Here is a 20,501-nt window from a genome sequence, read left to right as displayed (position 1 = left end):
AAAAATAAAACTTTTAGTACAATATTTTATATGCATTTAGAAGGGCAGAAACAATATTCTAAATTACTCACGGATACCAGTATGTAATATACAAGCCTCCAAAGCACAGACTAGAAGGATACCAAACATATGGAATCAAATAGTTGTTGTAACTGGCCTAGAGCAGGGGATTAAGGAGATTTCAACTGTACGCTATGTTACAATTCTTAGAAAGTAAAAAGATAGAATAAATGTGATCTATACTGACAGTGGTTTATTCTATATGGTGGAGATATGTATTCTATATGGTGGATGCTTGTTACATATGTAGTGTTGGGTTTTTTTTTTTTGCAATTTTAAGACTTCTATATTTGAATTTATATGCCAAGAAAAGTTTTAAAAAGAAGTATATAAAATATTAACAATGCTGTCCTCTGAGTGGTAGTGTTATAGGCAATTTTAGATTTCTTCTTCAAATTTCTCTGTACCTGTAAAATTTTCCCTATTAGACTATGTGACTTTTATAATCAATAGAAAAATAGACTCACCTCCCAATTTTCCAAGAGCTAATTCATTTCATGCCTCTGGGCTTTTGGTACAAAGCAGAGCATATTATTGAAATCAGGCATAGTAGAAAATCAAGAAAGTGAATAATGTTGGATTTGACAGCAAATTTTCTTTTAAAAGCAGAAAGAATTATTCTATTCCTATTTTATTCTATGATTATGTTTGTTCTTTATGTCAATTCTATAGCCAAACAAAGACAGATACTGTCCCATGCATATGTGAGTGCTTCTTGTAGATGGCGCATTTCATCTTTGAAGGTTAGACCCAGGCCACATATTAAAGACAAGCTAGTGCAGCCCCATCGTTTTACCAACAGAGAAACTGAAGCTGAGATGGGTGTAGAGGCTTGCCTAAGGCCAGACAACAGGACTAGAAACTGAATCTGAGAATTCACTGATGTTTTCAAGGCTCTACCATGCTGCCCAAGTGATGGTGCTAAGATGAAAATATCACCAAAGAAACTAATCAGCATTTTCTGGAAAGAAAGAAAGAAAAGAAAGAAAGGAAAGAAAGAAAGAAAGAAAGAAAGAAAGAAAGAAAGAAAGAAAGAAAGAAAGAAAGAAAGAAAGAGAGAGAATGTAAATTGTGTCAGATATAAAAACTAACACAGGCGCTTAGGAGGCTCAGTCAGTTAAGCATATGACTCTTGGTCTTGGCTGCGGTCATATCAGCACAGCACAGAGCCTGCTTGGGATTGTCTCTCTGCCTCTCCCCGGTTCGCAAACACTCATGCTCTCTCTCTCAAAAAGTAAAATAAAATAAAATAAACAAACTTAAGAAAAAAAGCTAACATAATTATCTCCATTTAGGCCCAGATTGCTATTTCAGTCCTCGAATTCTAATTACTTCTCTGAGTAAGAGTCCTTTCTTTTATTGAATTCACTCTGTTCCAGAGAAGTAAGTGTATCTGGGTTTTGGCCCGCCTTCTTCATGGAGTGCTGACTCTTACCATGCAGCACTTTCAGAAGCTGACTCTTTCTAAAGAGAAGGGGTCACTAAGGCTAAAAAAAAAAAAAAAAGAGTATCCCTCACCATAGGTATCTAACAAAAGACCCGGTGATATTTTTCCCTACTGGGCCACCCCTAGCGTCTATGGTCCCCTATGAGAGAGAGGGGATCTGAAGCAAGTAAATGAGGCTATTTTCAAAGCACAGTCAAGGGGTTTGGGCCTTTGGTCCCTCTGTCAGCTCATTCTCTTCCCTCCCCCTTTCACCTTGGCTCTGTGTCACTTCCAGGGTCAGGGGAGGAATAATTCCTTGGTCATCAGAAATTGGACAGCCTATGCTGCCCAGGTCCAGATGAGACAGTGAGTCTCAACCTGCACATCCCTGCCTGGATACACCCTGCAGCCCTCCCACCTGGAGGACCAGTGCAAGGCCCTGATCTCTCAAGGTCCATGCCCTTCCCTGCCACTGCCCTCCACTGTCCCCACAGCTGCACCTGATCAGCTTATATCCTCACTGACCCCCCACTCACAGGGACAAACCCAATCTCCTGGCCTGGGACTCAAGTGTCTCTCAAGCTTTTCTCCCTGCTTCCCTCCATCCTCATCTCCTGCTTGCATACCCCTCCTGAACACACACACTCATGCATGCAAGTACATGCACACATGCTCACATGCAACATGTTCACACACATGCATGCATGTACACACCCCTAAAGCCTGCAGTTTCCTAAATGTGCTAGGCTCTTCCAAGGCCTTGGCTTTCACACACAGTCTGCCCCTGAATCAGCTTGGAATCCCCCCTCCAGATCCATCCAGCTCCCAGCTCAGATGTCCATGCACATACACAAAGGGAGGGCACTTTGTGAGGGCAGGGACCCCTATGATTCCTGCCCTTGCAGCACAGAGTCCACATGAAATAGATTCTTACTTTATCAATTCATGAGTCAATAAGACTCATGACTATTTTGAAAATCAAAACCCATACATACAAATTGCAGGGAGAAGTGAGTCTTCCTGGCAGCCCAGAGCTGGCCTGTCCAAACACCTGCCAGCACCCCTCCCCATTGGGTCGAAGGTGAAGGTGCCAATATTTTCCCTCTACACTTCATGCAAAGGCACCTTCCTTACCCACTGGCTAGTGGACAGAATCAGCTGCCTCACAGAAGAGATAGGAGATACCTTACACTTGTGAACATTTCGCAGGTGGTGTTACTGCGGTGGTTGTGGTTGTGGTTGTTGTTCCTGCTGTTAGTCCTCCTTCATTAATATAAGCCCAGGGCAAACACTCTGAAGCATTTTAAAGGTTTGCCTCTGTATCCCTGAGATGGGGCGGGGAGGTGAGAACTCACGATTCTAGGATTTCTCTCTTTCAAGATGTGTCTCGGAGGCCTGGGCACAGGGCAGAGGAAGACTCTCCTCCCTGGCCCCTATCCCTGAGCTGGTTCCCACCCTTTCCCTGGTCAAGCCCTCCTTAGCTGGGCTCTGTGGGTTGAAGCTTGGGCCCCAGAGAGAGGGCCAGCCCTCTGCAGAACCCTGCCCCACACCCTGTGCCTTAGGGCTTGTCCATTCAACAGGCTTGCTTGGATGTCATGGCCCCTTGAGCCAGATCCCAAGGTGAGGTGGCCCTGGCAGACAGGAAGGAGGAGGCCATCATCCCTGCCCCAGGACACAGGCAGGGAGGTCGACTCACCGCTCTGCTCACCCCCAACAAGACAACCTGGACAGCGGTCATTCTGAAACCCCTTAATAACGTAAAGTTGAACAAAAATCAAAATGGCGACCCCAATGCTTCCACAAAGCTCAGTTTTAAAACAACCTTTCTCCCCCTTCCACATACCTCCCTCCTCCCTCTTGGCCTTTTGTGTCAGAACTGGTGCCACCCTAAAGACATGACAGAGGGAACAGGCAACAAGTACTCAATTCTGTCAACACTGCGAGATCCTGTATTCCCCTGTGTTTCTCTGTATTTCCCCCAGGCCCCTTCCTCCAGCAGGCTTGTAGTTTTTGAAGGCCATAGCCTGCTGCAGCCTTCTTTGCCCAGCAAAGCAATAAAACTATTGTTCCTCTTTATCCCAAACTCTGTCTTAGTTTTATATCTTGACTCTGAAGCACAGAGGTCAGTTTTGACAGCAGCTCTGCCTGGACCAGGCCAGGGAGTCACAGGCTGGGCTCGTGGGCTCACAGTCCAGCAGGGGCCACGCAGCCCCCAATGACTCAGCTACTAGTGCTGCTGTCCCGGCCTCGGTGTGCTCCCACCTTCCTCTCTGCTGAATAGGGGACTCCAGGGCCTCTTCACGGAAATGAGGAGGGGGAAGTACAGTTGAATACTTCAAGAATATACAGACATACAAAGAGAATATAATAGCCCGTGTACACACTACCCAGAATTAACAGATGTTAATATTTCCAGAAGTGCCTAGGGGACTCTAGGGAAATAATGTAGCTACGATTGAGTCTGCTCTGTGTCCCTTCCCTGTCCCATTCCTCCTCCTTGGCCCAAGAGACAAACCCTGTCTGAAGGTGGTATGTGTCCTTCTCATCCTGAGAGTCCTGCTTTACTCTATGCATCCAGAAAGACAATATTACAATGCTTTGTTCGTTCTTACTATTTACATAAAACCAGAATGAATTTATAATCTTGAAACATGCTTTCTTCACTCATCATGTTCGTATTGCAGCTTTAAGCTCTCTTGCAGTTGATTCGTATAAATCGAGCTCATTTGCTGTAATTGCTGTTAGAACACGTGCATGTGAATATAGCATGATTTATTTAGCCAGTCCTTTGTGGTGGGCACTACGATTTTTCAGTACAGTAAACAATGCTCCAGCTAACAGCTGTGTTCACACCTTCACACGGAGGAGTTTCCCTGGGGAGAATACCTCGAAGAATTTCTGGCTTATGGTTTCGTGCTTATTCAGTTTTATTAGGGCTCTCCCATCTGGCCTCCAATGGCAGAGCTGAGGTACCATACTCCCAGCAGGGACTGAGGGTATGTGTCCCCTGCCCTGGTCACTCTCCTCATTGTCCTGACCTTCCTAGCTCCATCTCATGGTCGGCCACCTCCCCAGACATGGCATTTGAGCCCATTAGTCATTAGGGATTTCATCTTCAAAAAATGCGGGGTCCTGTCCTGTGGCCATTTTTCTCTAAGTTCGCTTGTCTTTTGTCTTACGTGGGCCTCTCCTGGGGTGAGAGGCTCACATCCGAGCTGAGGAGAAAGGGCACTCTTTCTCTTCTCCCTTTCTTTCTTTGGCAGGAATCCCTGTGAACGCGACAGCCCTCTTCACACTTAAGCCACATCCTGAGTGGACCCAGAAAGCACAGTCCCTCAGAATAGAGTGGAGGGCAGCTTGCTTGGCAGCTGTGATTTTGGGGCTCCCTGTCCCCGGCTCTTTGATGAAGTGGAAGGTGGACCCTCCGGCCCACACTGAGGGTCCTGAGGTGCTGGGACAGGCAGAGGGCAGTGAACCTCACGGCCACCCTCCTCACTGCAGCAATCAAAAGCGGGTTGTGTCTCACCTAACAGCAATTCAGTGAATAAGATGTGGTTTCATTTATTATGAATTTGAGATATCCTCAGCATAAAGTTCAGAAATGGTGAAAAAGGAGACGGGGGACATGACCTGGAATCAGCTTGGTGGCCCAGCTCCCACAGTCCCCTCCCTGTAAGAAAGTACTGACCAGTCACACCATGGGGTTGAAGAGGTGGGCAAAGGTAGAGAAGAGGTGCAGGGGTGCTGAGTGCTGTGGTTGGCACCCCCTGGAGCACCTGCTACCCCTCCCCAGGGCCAGGAGAAGACTGTGGGAGCAGGCCTGCTCTGCACCCTGGAGGGAACAGCAGAAAGACTGTTTTCATCAAGGGCTGATTTCCTCCAATAAATAAACAGGGTGTTAGCACAGCAGAGGACAGAGAGCAGAGGAAGTCCTCAAAGGAGCAAGAGGATGCTGGGAGATGAGGCCGGGAAGCACAGGGCAGGTCCTACTCCAGAGCTTTGCCTGGAGCCCCTGGGAGAGGCAGAGTACCAAAAAAGAGGAGGTCCTTCCTAGCTGAGCCTGGCAGCCTGGCTCTGAAGTGAATGAAAGCCAGGGCTCCTCCCTCGGGGTTAAGATGTGCATCCCCCCAGAGGAAGAAAGCCTATAACAAAGCTCCCACCACAACTGCAGGGCAGAGACAAACATCAGTGAGTCCACTGTTAAACATAGCCAGTACCCCACCTCCCTCACCACCCACCCCTAGATCCTGCCACAGGAAACCATGGAAAGTACAATACACCAGCCCTCAGACAGAAGCTCTGAGGGGAGAGAACAGAGAATCTCAGATAAGATGAGGGCAAGGCAGGGAGAAATTTCCCATACCATATTAACACAAAGAGGAAGTCTTCACTAAGCTACATATATTCAAAATGAAAAGAAAGGATATAGCAGCTATGGAAAATATGAGAGCAAAGAAATGAATAAATTAAGGGAAAAACGTGAGGCAAAAATGATGAATAATCCACTCTGGGTGGGAAGGGGGTTGGGGAGACAATAAACAGTAGGAAATGCCCCAAAATGCTGCATACTAAAGAAAACCTGACACAGATCTCAAAAGTAGATATTGGAGCTCCTGGGTGGATCAGCTGGTTGAACAGCTGACTCTTGATTTCAGCTCAGGTCTTGATCCCAGGGTGGTGGGACTGAGCTGTGTGGCAAGCTTTGTGCTAAGCATGGAGCCTGCTTAGGAGTCTCTCTCCATCTGCCCCTCTCCCCAACTCGTGCTCTCTCTTTCTCTCTCTCTCTCTCTAAAAATATGAAATTTAAATTTTTAAAAAAAGTAGATGTCTCTGCTGAGGTATTTGGGGGAAGTGTGCTAAGGTTTGGAAGTTGAAATGTATCAAAGATAAGAAGGATTGTTGGAGAGGAAGAAAGAGGGGTCTCATCACGCAAGTGTAAGAAGGTGTTGATGGGATCTGGGTGGTGGATAAGTGGAGGGTCACTGTGAAATGCCTTCATCTTTTCTGTATGTGAAAATATGTATAACAAAATGTCAGGGAAGAAAGATAATACCTACTCTTCAAAACTATCATAAGAAGTACATAAGATAATGAATGTGGAGGGGCTGCGTACAGTACTGAGGATTTATGAGTTTTAAAAGTGATTAAAATAGTATAAAAGCATAAAAAGGGGAGATTAAAGAGGCAAAGAAACAAATAGAGTGGCTTTCAGAACTAATAAGTTAGAAATAGCAAAGGAAAGACAAGATGGATCATCACATTTCTGGCAAAGAGGAAATACTGAATATAATCAAAATGAATGCAGAATGGAAAGGCAAATCGATTAAAGTAATTTTTAAAAGTCAGCAGATGTGAAGAGCAAACAAGAATCCAACTGATGGATAATTGGTATCCCTTTTAGGGAACCTACCCAATGGAAATGAAAATATTCAAAGGTAAATGAGAAAGAAATCATTCTGGGGGTGGGGGAGAAAAGGAAGAATTGTATCTACAGAGCAAAAGAACACAAACACTCCAGAAGAAAATGATACAGAAAAATCAGTTCTAAAGTATATCCTACCAAGCTTTCTCAAGGAGAGAGAAGCAATTCTTTAGACATCCAGGCAAAAATAATAATAATTATAATTCCTTACAAAGAAGGAAATCAGGCTGCCTTCAGATTTCTCCCAGCACCAGTAAATTCCAGAAGACCACAGAGGAATGTGTTCAACATTTTTTGGAAATAAACTGTGACCTAAAAAGTTTATACTAAGCCCAGTTGAGCAGTCGCAAACATGCAAGTACCCAAAATACTGCACTCATGAAGGTCTCTTGAAAGTCATACTGGCTAAAAACAGCCAGCCAGCCAAGGAATACATGGACATTCTGATATGCAGACTGGAGGTGGTCCAGAAGCAGGTTACTTACAGAACAAGGCCAAAAAGTGCAGATATGACTCTGCCTGTCAGTTTGCTAACATCAGCTGCGTGAGAATGGTATCAACTAAGCACACTTGGAAGTTTAGGATGGAGGTGAGGGATTTGGAAGAAAGTCTAATGTCCTTCTGTTCTCATACTTCATAACGGGTTGTCAAATACTGTCTGAAAGTTGATAAATCAAGAAATGGAGTTGTAAGTATATTATATAAATATAAACACTGAGAAAAAAGACAACCTCCATGTTACTGGAGGAAAATGTATGAAGTACAAACACAGACACACACACACAGAACATTAAAACTCAGTAATGTAACAAAAAAGACGATAGATCTAAGACAAGAATGCAATGGATATATCGATAAGTATAAGTGGATAAAGTCACATTTTAAAGGCTATATTTTAAAAGAAAGAGATGCATCCATAACAAAGTCACTGGGAAGCCTCTATAGACATCCTGACTAATACAGGCAAGGCAAAGCTGGGGTGTGAAAGTAATACCAGTCAAGACAATTCAAGGGAAAAAGCATTATGGAGAGAAGGAAAGGCACTCTATAATGATAAAGAGTATAATATACAATAAAGTTCTAACTGTCAGGAAAATTTATGTACCGAATAATGCAGCAGCAAATTATAAAAAGAAAAACTACAGTAAATACAAAGAGAAATAGAAACACAACAGGAGCAAACAGATTTAAGTCACCTCTCTGTCTGCCTATGACCAATTAATCACATAAACGCAATGACAAAAGATTAAGGGGTGGGGAGAGTGTCTATGTAGCAAAATGAATCAAAATGTCTCAAACCATGCCCAGCAAACAGAATGTCCCCTCCTTTCTAAGGCCCATGGGACATTTACACACAGTGGCTCCTCCTGACCTTCCAGACCTCAATGCCAACCTACTAAAGAGGTGTGGACAGGGTGAAGGGGGCAAGGGAAGAAAGTGGGGTTCCCGGATCTACCACCTCGTGAAGCAAGCCATCCACACCTGGACTGAAGACAGGAGAGGGACGCTGTGAAGGAGGCAGGGGAGAGCCTGACCTGCAGTGCGGCCGGATGGCATCTCAGTGCTCTGTCCTTCCCTCCAACCACTCCTGGACACCAGTCAGCCCACGGATGCAAGTTTGCTCAGGTGACCCCGTCACACAGGGGTCCCACCTAGGCCTGGGCTGGGAAAGGTCAGGATGTGGCAGAAAATAGATCAGGGAAGGGCAAAGGGAGACATCATAGCACGCTAATCCAATCAAAGGAGAAGGAAAGCAAAATGCCCCAAGTTAGTAAGTGAAAATAGGAAATGACAGAAAAAAAAATGCATGAGACATAATGAAAGCATGTTTTGCTCAAATCCATGCAAATACAATATGAAACCTAGAAGAGATAGATGACCTTCCAGGAAAATGTGAATTAGCAAATTTGAATATAGGAAAAAAATACATGGAGTATCGAACAGAATTAGCAGATGAATATTTTGTGTATCTATTCCATAATCAGATACTTTACCAAATTCCCTTGTGTTTCAAGAAGCTTTCGCTGGATTCTCCTGCTGGTTTTAGGTATGCAAGTAAGTCACCTAAAGTCTTGCTAGTTTTGCTCCTTTCTTCCCAATATTTATACCTTATTCCTTTCTGTTTTCCATCTCTTATTAATGATCGTCTTTTCCTCATTTCTGCCTTTAATAAGCAGGCTCTCAGGAAGTCTCCATCCTTAGGATGCTGGCTTCTTAAGTTTGCTTCTCTTGCTACATGGAGGAAGTATTTGTGTATTCCCATTTTAGGTGTGACTGTACACTTTTATCAAATGCCATTTTGAATTTAGTGGAGATAATCACTAGGTAGTGGGGGTTTTTTTCCTTGTGACTTTTTAATATGGGAAATTAAATTATTTTCTGACAGTAAAATATCATTGCATTCTTGGAATGAGTCCTCACTGGTTGTACTGCATTGTTGTTGTTTTTTAGTTGATTTATAAACATTTGCTAAACCTGTATTTCAAGCTTTTGCATCAATCAATATGAATTTTTATTTTGGGGCTCTCTGTCAGGTTTCAGTGTGTTATGCCAGCTCCATAAAATAGTGTTGATGTCTTTTTCTGACCTCTAGAACAGCTTACACGCACATTCAGATTCTATACTTTAAAGATACAGAATTTAGTATGGGCCTGGTAGTTTGCTAACAAAAATTAGGAGGAAGGAAGCAAAATTATTATTATCTGTATATTTGGAAAAACCAGGAGATTTCATTGGAGAAAAATCTATCTGAAAAATAAAAGATTTCAGTTAAGTGTCTAGATATAGAATTGATAGTCAAAAAATATTAGCTTTTGGGGCACCTGGGTGGCTCAGTTGGTTAAGTGTCCAACTTCAGTTCAGGTCTGATTTCACTTTTCATGAGTTCAAGCACCACATCTGGCTCTGTGTTGACAGCTCAGAGCCTGGAGCCTGCTTCAGATTCTGTCTCCCTCTCTCTCTGATCCTCCCCCACTCACACTCTGTGTGTGTGTCTCTCTCTCAAAAATAAATAAGCATTAAAAAAAAAAAAAGAACTAGCTTTTATCTATGTAGAAAGCTATTGGAAAAGGCAAGGGAAAGAAGATAGCTTTTCCATCCAACTCCCACCCACCCCCACACTATCTACTGCCCCACGCCCCCAGCCTGGCATGAGCACACACAGATGGGCATCTACACCAGACGCTTGTCTACCAACCCGCTGAACCTGTAATGTACACTGAAAACACGATTGTTTTAAAATTTATTTTAAATCTGTTTTTAAATTATACAATTTTTTTAAAAAAGTATTAAGGATGCAACTATATACTCTCACCAGCTGAGCAGTACCCTCACAACATAACATGGAAGCAAGGAAAGTCCCCGCTAGGAACATAGCTGCCGGTTCTGCAACTTCCTGTCCCTTGTGCTTACGCTATTAGTGCAATCATCAGTCCACAGCTTACTAGCAGAAATATTTTTAGACTGCTTGTCGATTTCACGAGGAAAGTTTAGTTCAATATTGATGAAATCATCTGTAGGCACAGAGACTCTGTAATGTTCCCGGAGAGACCATGGAGACCCGCAATGCCTTGTAGACCCCTCCCCACAGAGAGGGCAGGGGAGGGGCCTGTGAGCGTTCCGTAGACATATCAGTAACCACGTTCCCAGCGCACAGGCACACTCAGGGGCATGTGGCCCAGCATATGCAGCAGCTGGCTATCAGGTTGCATCAGGCACGGTGCGGTGACGATGTTGGAAGCCCCTCAAGATTTTCCACTCGGTCGTGGAAATGGTTTTCCCGTGGAGAGTTAGAGGCATCCATGACTGCTGGGCAGCTGGGGAGCAAGGAGGCCACCAAAATTATCTTGGCAGCCCACAGCACCAAGCAGCTAACCCTCCTAAGCTGTCATCGTCTGCCACCAAGGAGGAGCGTGTTCCCCCTTTCTCCTTCACCTCCCAAATCTCACCTGTGCCTTGCTCTGCCTGCCTCTACCCAGACCAAGAGGAAGGGGGCTCTAGAATATGAAGTTCCAGGTGCCTCACCTGCAGTGACACACAGCAGAATGGAGGAGGTGACAGGGAGCCCACAAGGGACATTCACAGTCTCCAACAGCAAGGGCAGCAGCCCCTTTCCCGCATCTCACCCCACACAACAGTACTTCACAGGACTGGAAACACACTCAGTCCCTCTTCAAAACAGGAAGGGACAAAGGTCTGTCCGGCATGGAACTGTCCCTGGAGAGTGTTCTTCCCGTTTGTAGCTCAGCCACAATCCCCTGTGAGATCCTTTACCAGCGAACAGTAGGAGAGTGAAGAAAGAAATGGGTAAATATATACAAATGTATGCATAATAAAGAAGAGAACTCATTTCCAGCTGTTACAGCCCTAGTTGGCCTTCACAACTTCTTTTTCTCTCTACCCATGCCTGTTTCCTCTCCCTCAACCAGCACCTCAGCAGATCATGGTTCATTACCTGGGCATGTGCCCCATACCTTCATTCCTAACAGATCTGAATACTAGTCCACTAGCAGCACAGTCTATACTGGATTGCTGTAGTCCTCCATTAATTTTTACCATGGCACGGAGCTCACGTGAGTCCCCAAGGCCCCCCCATGTGTGTCCCCTTCCACACAGCAAGGTGTCCATTCTTGCCTGCCCACCTGTCCCCAGGTGCTACAACACCTCTGCTGTCCTCACTCACAGCTGATGACTGTCCTGCTGCACTGAGAAAACAGAGGACCTCCACCCACCAGCCCGGGCCCACAGCCTGCCCGCCCACCTGGTGGCACCCAGCATGCAGGCTTTCTGGGGGTCTGTGGGCACCTCCAGCCCTGTGTGTCCCAGCCTGAACTACTGTCCCATCTCTTGCCCCACACTGTGCCACCCACAGCCTTTGCCATGTCTGATGATGGCAGCACATGCTTCTGACAGAGTGGGTCAAAACCCCTGTAACTGTCTGCGATGCCTCTTTCTCTCAAACTCCGTGTCCTGGGAATTCTCCCAGCTCTCCCTTCAAATTGCATCCAACATTGAGTCACCTCTTGCCACCTTCGCAGCTGACACCCTTGTCCCAGCTGTCATCAGCCCCCATCTGGATTGCTGCACGGTCCTTCCAACCAGCCTTCCACAGTGTGTGGAGTCCCAGCAGGGCTGCTGCCTCACTTGGAGGGGAAGCCCCAACCTTGCGAGGGTTCACGGGCCCTCCAGCCACTCTGTACGCAGCCTCACTGTGCCTCATGCCTGCATTCGGGCATTTGTACTTGCTGCTCCCTCTGCCCAGACACTCTTTCCATAGATATCTTTGTGGCCAATACCCTGACCTGTTCCAAGCATTCACCCAAATGCCACCTGCTCTTCAAGGCTTGCCTTGGTCACCCTATGTGAAACTACAGTTGACACTCCCAATCCCCTTACTCTGTTCTACTTGTGACAGACACTCACCTCCACCACACAGTATGTTGTGTGAAACACTTCTCATTTATTGCCTTATTCCTCCCCCACCTGGAACGCAAGCTCATGGGTCAGCAGGGATGTCAGGCATCTGCTCAGAGTAGGGACTCCATAACTACTTGGTGAATGAGGATCAGTAACATGACCACTTATGCATTTACAAACAGTCAACACCAAGGGAGAAGCAGCATCTCCGGGTGTGGTCCCTACCCTGGAGGAGCTCACAGTCTACATGGGAGAAGGCCTTGGCAATGAGGACCCTGTGAGCTTTTGCAGAGTGATTCCACTGGGCTTGGGAAGCCCATCAGCCAGCAACTGACTTGTTGCTGCTAAAGCAGGGCTCAGGTCCCCCACCCCCCGACAAGACAGAGGTCAGTGATGGCCAAGCAGGAGCCAGGAGCAGGTGTGGGTATTCCATCCCCAGAGGGCCACCTGCCACTGCCTCCCTCAGCTCCCACCTGCTTCCTATTCGCCCTTGCAAAGTGACTCCTTACAGGAACCTATAGCAAAACTAGCCCCACTAGAGGCAGGAAGAGCAGAGGATACAGGCAATGAAAGACACAGAGTAAACAGAAAAGCCTAAAAGCAGCTCCCGCTGAGGTCGGGAAGTCCGGATAGGGTGTGGGGAGCAGCCTCCAGCCTAGCCTGATTGGAGAGGTGGGATCTGAAGGGCACCATGGGGACCAAGGCGCCCAGACATCGCCAGATCCACTCAAAGTCCTCTGCCAGCATCCAGCCACGCAAGCGACGAGCAGGGAGAAATCACAGAGCCAAGAACTACCGTACCTGTGGTGGACGCTGTAACTGTTTAGGGTTAAAGGGGGATGGAAACCAAGTTTCAGTTTTCTGTGCAAAATAAATTGAGATTTACTTTGGTGGGCAATGACTCCCAGTGCTGAGAAGGAGTCTGCGGAGATACCCAGGTCCGACAGACAGGCAGAGCTGGCGGTTGTCTGTCCTTGCGTGGGAGCAAGGGCCATGGTGGGCCCAGGCTGCCAGCCAGGGAGGCGGTCAGGGCCCCCATCACCGGCAGGCATGACAGGGTGTGCCCAGGCATTGGGGCCCACGTGGGCGCTGGCATGACACCAGCCCTGGGATCTCTGACTGGACCTGCAGCTGAGGACGGGCATGGAAACGTAACATTTGAGAAGATTAAAAATAATAACTCCTCTACGTGACCGAGCAGAAGCATGTCAAAATCTAAAAGTTATTCCTACAAAAAATTCTCTGACATTAGGTTGGCAGTAGATCTTTTAAAATGAAATCTATTAAAAATAACAGGCTTAACAGGCAAATAGGACCCACCTAATCCGCCTAAAGTGAGCTGTATTTCTCCCCTTCCCACAGACCACGTGCTCCCTTAATAGAGGCTGGACGCCCCCGGTGGCTTCCTTCATGGAGAAATGGGCTGCCCTTGTTCCTGCTGCCCCAATTTAATTTGGAGGGTCATTTAATAACTGAGGGAGGACTTGTAGCATCTCTTTGAGGTCAAATATTAACTCCCAGGGCAGGAAGATGAGTTAGCAGGAGCTTTCAGGGAAGCAATTTGGCAATTTGTAGAGAGAGCCTTTGTAATAACCCACAATGCCGCTTCTACATAATCTGCACAATCGGAGGTGTAGACAAAGATTTACACACAAAGATGTCTGTTGGGCATTCTCTTCATAGCAACAAATTAAAGGTGACCCAAACGCCGGAAGTGGTAAAGTAAATTATCCTATCGATGGGCTATTGGGCACCTATGAAAAATGTTTTAAAAAGCTGTTTTAATGATGTGAGAAAATGTTTCTGATTTAATATTGAACTAAAATCAGAATGCAAGATATTATTTAAAGTATGAGCTCAATTAAGCAAAAAAAACAAGGTGAGACTGGGTGCCTCAGTCCACTGAGCATCCAGCTTCGCCTCAGGTCTTAATCTCCTGGTTTGTGAGTTTGAAGCTCTCATGGGGCTTGCTGCTGTCTGTCCAGAGGCCACTCGGATCCTCTGTCCCCCTCTTTCTCTGCCCCTCCCCTGCTTGCTTGTGTTCTCGAGTGTGTGCATGCACTCTCTCTCTCCCTTTCAATAAATAAATAAATAAATTTAGACATATATAAAAAAGAAAAAGAAAACAAATTTAAGAAACACCAGAAAGAAAAATGTGATAATGCTAAGAGCAAATAGGAGAATTGGGGGTGGGTTTTCTGCATTATTACACTTTTAATTTTCTAAATTCACTACAAATGAATGACCACAGACTCAGACAATATTTTGTTTAAAACTTCTTTTGAAAAATTAAAAAGCAGGAAGGGCATTTCCCTGCAGAGGTGGGATCCCAAATTAGAAATAGAACTCAAGGCAGCCCCAACTTCTTACCTAGGTCACAGCTCAGTTTCCTGTGGGACTGAGAAAGCAGGTGTCAAGCCAGTGGGGACGAGATGGGAGCCAGCCCCAGCCCTGGCCCCGCAGGGCAGCCTGGGGTCATGGAGCCAGGGCTGGAGGAGGGAAATGGCCATCTAAGGACACTCAGCGAGGAACAGCAGAGAGTCTCCAACTCTTGCTGCACCCCCTCTGGGGGCTCCATGACACTAGTTTATAGATGCCCATCTAGAGTTACTGGTAGGAGCTGGCATGGAATCAGCAGGCTAGGTTTGAATGCTGACTTCACCACCCTCCAGCCCAGGCTTCTTGAAGCAGTTACTCAAGCCTCCCTGTGCCTCAACATAGTCATCTGTAAATTGGGGCAGCAATAGCTTCCTGACTCAGGAGGCTGCAGAGGTCTGTGCACACAAGCCCTCAGTCAATGGCAGCTCTACTTTCAGTCAGCAAGGTCACTAGCTGAGGGAGTGAGGGCACACTGTCAAACCACACTGATGTCTCATTTTCTCCAAGGTCAGTCTGCTAGGGTGTTTGCCTGTGCTGGCAATAGATCCCAAATGTCATTCTGCAGGCAGTGCTGAGCCAGGGGCCTCAGAGTCCCTTCTAGAAGCTGTGAATGCCCATCCCGTCCCCAGAGGCCCCAGTTCAGTAGGCGTGAGCAGGGCCTAAGAATCTGCATGCTGACAACACGCCCAGGCAATTCTGCCTCACATCCTGCCCCAGGGGCCCGCCCTCCCTGGACGGACAGTTCAGTATAGGAGGAAGATTAAGAAGCACGTTCCAATGAAAAGTTGTGCTCTTTATTGGAGGGACTCCTCTCTCCTACCTCCAAGCAATCCCTGAGGTGCGGACAGAGAACCAATTCATCCACTATTGGCAGGTCCCAGGATTCACTGGGTTTCATCATTAAACTAAAGGGGAAAAAAAACCCATAACACTTAGCTTCATCAAGCAGAAGCCAGGCCTTTCTGTGCAGGCGCTGTTTTGACTGAGTCCATCCAAACCATGGCTATTAGATCTATAAACGGGATCTCCCGGCTGGGGGTCATGCACACTAGCTGCAGAAACTCCCACCCTCATCCCGTATGACCACCTCCCCAAGATAGTTCAAAATTGTTCACAGAGCAAGCTCTACCTGTGATCCTGCTCCACATTTTATTAGGCTGCCTGGGTTATCATCCTAACACAGCCCAATTAAGCCCTACATTTGTCACTCTGTTGAGATTAAAAGGTTAGGATTCCTATCTGGAAGCTTGAAAAGTCCTGTGTCCCAGGAGATCCAAGTCATTTAAACCCTCTGTACCCAGAAGGTCATGCAACATAAATGAACTACACGCTTATATAGGGTTTTATTCAACAACATATACGACACAGTAGCTGCCCTCCAGCACTCAGGCTGGTGGAGAGATAGACTACCTTCATCGGTTTGGGCTGCTAGAACAAAATACCACAGACCAGTGCCTCGTAAGGAGCAGAAGTATACTGCTCACAGTTCTGGAGACTGGAGGTCAAGGCACTGGCATGGTCAGGTGAGGGCCTCTTTCAGGCCACAGAATGCTAACATGCTCACATGGGGAAAAGAAGCTAGGGAGCGTTGTGGGGTCTTTTATAAGAGCACTAATTGCACTCTTGAGTGCTCCAACCTCATGATCTAAGCACTCCCCAGGGGCTCTGTCTACTACATAGCATCACTTTTGGGGGTTCAGATTTCAGCATGAATGGGGGGTGGGTCACAAACATTCAGACCATAGTATATAGCCATTTGCAAATACTCTTGCAATCTGACAGCAAGAGCTTCCAAAGCAAGAACAGAAGCAAAAGCAACAGCTTCAGGTGTGTGCAGGTGGAAGCCTCCCTAAGGAGTTACTATAAGTTACTAGGGAGCTAAAGCACCTGGACAGAAGGGAAAGACATTCCAGGAATGGGGACCACCTGTGCAAAGGTGTGGCAGCAGAAGGAAAGCAAGAGCAGATGGTGTGGGGGCCAACCATGTGCCTTGGCTCCCCCTGCAGGAATGAGGGCTTCAACCCCCAGCTGCTAAGAGTGCAGCCCCTGGGGACTGCCTGGAACCACACCCCTTCCCCAGATGGCCGCATCCATGACTGCTGGACACACTGGCACACAGACCTGCTTCCACCCATTGTCCCAACTCCTCTGTGCTCTCACAGCCACCCAGCTCTCTGTGGGGCCAGCTGAGTCACTGGGACTCAGCTGGGCCCTCTGCCCAGGCCTGTGTCCTGCCCCTCCTTCCCCAGGTGTGGACCCAGCACCTCCTAAACTAATCTGCACCTCAAGTTAGCTTAGAGGAAACCTCCTGCTTCCTGAGCCCAACCTGCAGCAAACTGCAAGGCCCTTGGCAATGCCTAGCAAACATTTTTAAACAGTGGGCAGCCGAAGGGCTTAGTCTTCAGGCTTTGGGAATCGATACCCGGATAAATTAGCAGTGACTGACCCTGGGCTGAGAAATAAAGGTGCAGACACCATTCAGTACTTCATTTCGTGGTGCTTCAACCCAACCCTTATCTTTTCCACCCTCTAATGCAGACACTCAGGTGTTTGATTTCAAGTCACCAAGAATGTACAAAGCCAATGCCTGTGTTGAAGAAGGCTAGGAACTCTGAGATGCAGCCCTGCGAGCTGTGGCCCAGAGACATGAGGCCTGTCCCATGTCACCCACGTGGGAGAGCCACAATTATAGCCTGTCTGTCTGAATCCCAACTACGGAATTCTTTCTACTCTGCAGTCTTGACTCACGATGCATTTTGAAAATTATAACGTCGTTGTGGCAGACTAAATAATCCCCCACCAAGATGTCCATGCCCTGATCCCTGGAACTGTGAATACCACTTATTTTTGGCCAAAGGGACTGCAGATGTGGTTAAATTAAGGCTGCTGAGATGGGAACATTCCTGGATTACCCAGGGGGGCCCTACGTGGAATCATAAGGGTCCCTGTGAGAAGGAGGCAGGAGAGGCGGATGCAGAAGAGGCCCTGTGGTGATGAAAGCCGAGGCTGGAGTGATGTGGGCAGGAGCCAAAGAATGTGGGCTGCTTCTCAAAGAAGCTGGAAGAGGCAAGATTATCCCTTACTGTTACCAGGAGTGAAAAGCTGTATGTCTGCGGCCTGGGACTGAACTCCCTCGTGTCACTGTGGGCTCACAGTGAGGGAAACCACGGAAAGGGTTCTAACAGAAGTAGGTGCTTGTGCCCCAAACTCACAGCTTCCCGAAGACAATGAGCCAGGCTAAGGAGCAGATACGGCTTACGGGGAGCATTACAAGACCAGGGGCGTGTGGCATCCCACTTGTGGGATTCCCTGGGCTTTCTCCGTGGACAGTGGACAGGCCCACTGCTACGCACTTCACGAGGCCCAGGCTGGCAGCCCACAGGGGGGCTCCTGAGATCAGGGAGCAAGCTGTGCCAGACCCCAGGTGAGAAGGAATGTGGTCAGGCCAGCTGCTGCCGGCAAGAGCCCCTCAGCAAACCAGGCAGGAGGGATCAGTGAGGCGGAAGGGAACCCCCACACACTTCCTGAGCGGCTGCCCTAGGAGACATCTGTCTGCCTTCAGTTAAGCCTCAAAAATCAAAATATCGATACACAAGTACAGAGTGAGACAGAGCTGTCTGGGTAGCAGTCTGGGAAGAGGTGTTGACAGGTTTGGGGTATCTTGCTTTGTGTTTCTCACCAGTATTCTCTTTGGTACCAATACCACACAGGTATCTGTTAGCAAGTATATGCAGCAACCCCACCACACGTGGTCTGGGAGAGGGGGCACTCAAGGGAGCAAAACCTGCAAACTCCCTGCCCTGGTGGGGCACTCACAACTAGGGGTTGGGTTCAAATCCAGGTCAGCTCCGTCCCCAGGTCTGTGCTCACTTCACTGCCCTCAGCCTGGGCCAGAGAGCAGAGTAGGGCCCAAACAGCAGATTTTGTAAGATTGCAGCCCAAATACAAAAGGCCCTTCTACCAAGAAGAGGAAAGGGAGGTGGAAGCTGGGTTCTGACCCAGGCCCTGATATCCAGGGGCACAGGGAGCCCCCCACCACCCTGGAGGAAAGTGCTTCATCATCCCAGGTTTAAACTGGGAAAGCAGAGGTGACCAGCGGCTGAGGAGAGTGGCCAGCAAGCTTCAGCCCCCACGCTGGTGGACTGTCCTGCTCAGTCAGGTACAGGAAGTCATCTCGCCTGGGCAGCAAGGATGCATCTGCCCACCGCAGGGCAGCTGCTGGCTATGTTCCCCTGGAGGGTCTGGCCCTGCCAAGCTCAGCCCTACTTCCAGCCCCTGGCCAGGCCTGCTGTGTAAGCCGATGACGGGCCACACCTTTTATGCCAAAGCCCCTCCTGGAAGGAAACGGGGGCTGGGACTTTAAGCCTTGGAGGCCAGAGGAGAAGCAAAGCTCCCAAATGAGACATGGGTCCTCAGGGTGACCCCATGCCCCAACCAACAGCAAGCACAGCTGGACTTGTATTCCACACCTGGGGAAACTGAGGCCTGAGAACGGAGCTGGGCCTAACAGCTGTGCCCTGGGCCCTGGGATGAGAAGACGGATATGAGGAGGCTAAAAACTGATCCTGTCAAGTGGGCCCCAGGAAACTGTCTCCCCAGCCAGCCATGTGCAGACGCTGGGCCCCCGGCCCAATCCAGTTATGGCCTAGTGGTCCCCAGGAGGCTGCACTTTAGGGAAGGAAAGAGGGGTTTCCTTCCTGAGTCCTAGGGAAAAAAGAAACGTTAATAATGGCCAGATGTTAAAGGCAAAGTAGCTTCTTCTTAAAAGGAATGGTTTTAAGAATCATAGAAAGAAACAAAGACAGGCTGATGCACCCCTGGACAGACCGAGGAGCAGCCAGAACCCTGCTGGGGAAGCAAGCCAGGAAAGGTGCCACTGTCCTGACTTCTGAGCACACCCCCACACCTAGAAAGGGATCCCTCCGTGTACCAGGCTAGTTCCAAGGTTTCAGGGTTCAACGGTCTGAGACCCAATGGCCACACTGCATAGACCCAGGCCAGCACCAGACTCAGGGCTAAGAAGGAGCCTGCCACCCACCCATGAATCCCAGCCCCCAAGCCCAAAGGCCATCTGATTACATGCATGCTTCAGCAGGCCCCTAGGCCTGTGTCTTAGGCCATGCTGCAGGGGCTCTGATGCCGACATGTGGGAGTGAGTGACCTCCCAACACACCCATCTGTGAGCTCGAGCAAGCCCAGGACAGAGCCCCACCCTGACACAAGCACGCCCAGGAGAACCTGGTCACCTGAAGCTGACCCTGGGAGGCCCAGGTCCTCCCCTCAGAACAGGGCACAAAGACAAAGACCTGGATGCCTGGCTGTGCTGCACAACTGCACCTGGGAGAAAGAGGAGTAGCTGGCAAGTGCCGCTCTCCAGCCCCTTCTCCTGTGAAGTCAACTCCCTGGGGGCTAATGACCCAGGTGATAAAATCCCACTCGAGGTCCTGGGCCTGAGTCTGATGCCACCTTGTCCCCCGGTGCCCACAGACCCAAACAGTGGGCACTGAGTTCATTCACAAGGTCCCTGGAGTCCCAAGAGCGTCCTGTCAGAGGACCTAGAGAGCAAAGGGCTCAGGCACCTAATGAGACACCTCTAACAAGGGGAGTGTGAGGCAGCTTCAGGCGCTCCTGCTAATCAGGAAATCTAGTGCCCTAAACCACCTGCGTCCTGATCGAGCTGGATCTGTCTCTCCTGTTAACTGAGATGAGATGTTCTTTTTTTATTAAAAAGTTTTTTCTTTAATGTTTTTATTTATTTAAGACAGAGGGGGAGGGAATGTGAGCAGGGGAGAGGCAGAG

This window comes from Hyaena hyaena, unplaced genomic scaffold (genome assembly GCF_003009895.1).
Source record: "Hyaena hyaena isolate Hyena2069 unplaced genomic scaffold, ASM300989v1 scaffold_441, whole genome shotgun sequence".
NCBI classification, from domain to species: domain Eukaryota; kingdom Metazoa; phylum Chordata; class Mammalia; order Carnivora; family Hyaenidae; genus Hyaena; species Hyaena hyaena.
Note: the sequence above shows the minus strand (reverse complement) of the source record.